The following is a 306-nucleotide window of genomic DNA, read 5'->3' as shown; positions in this document are numbered from 1 at the left end:
TTTCATGGTTACTTACTTTATTGAGGATATTTTTGTCATGCTCCTTAACACCCACTCGAAATTGAGTTTTCCCATCAGCATCACGTAAATCCCTACATTACATACATATACAAAAATCCTTGGATACTTGGAATGATCATTATTTCTTAGTTAAAGGTTCTTAAACATGAGTGTAAAATGGCGCAGCAGATAAAGCACAATGTAGGCTACTTTCACTTTCATTTTTAGTAGCACAATGTGTTCGATCAGCTTTAGAATGACGTTTGGTATTTTATAACTCTTAAGAAAAATTGCACTGCATGTCAG

This window comes from Sinocyclocheilus grahami, unplaced genomic scaffold, assembly GCF_001515645.1.
Source record: "Sinocyclocheilus grahami isolate Dianchi unplaced genomic scaffold, SAMN03320097.WGS_v1.1 scaffold5576.1, whole genome shotgun sequence".
Lineage (NCBI taxonomy): Eukaryota > Metazoa > Chordata > Actinopteri > Cypriniformes > Cyprinidae > Sinocyclocheilus > Sinocyclocheilus grahami.
The sequence above is the reverse complement of the archived record's forward strand: the minus strand, read 5'-3'. Positions refer to the sequence as shown.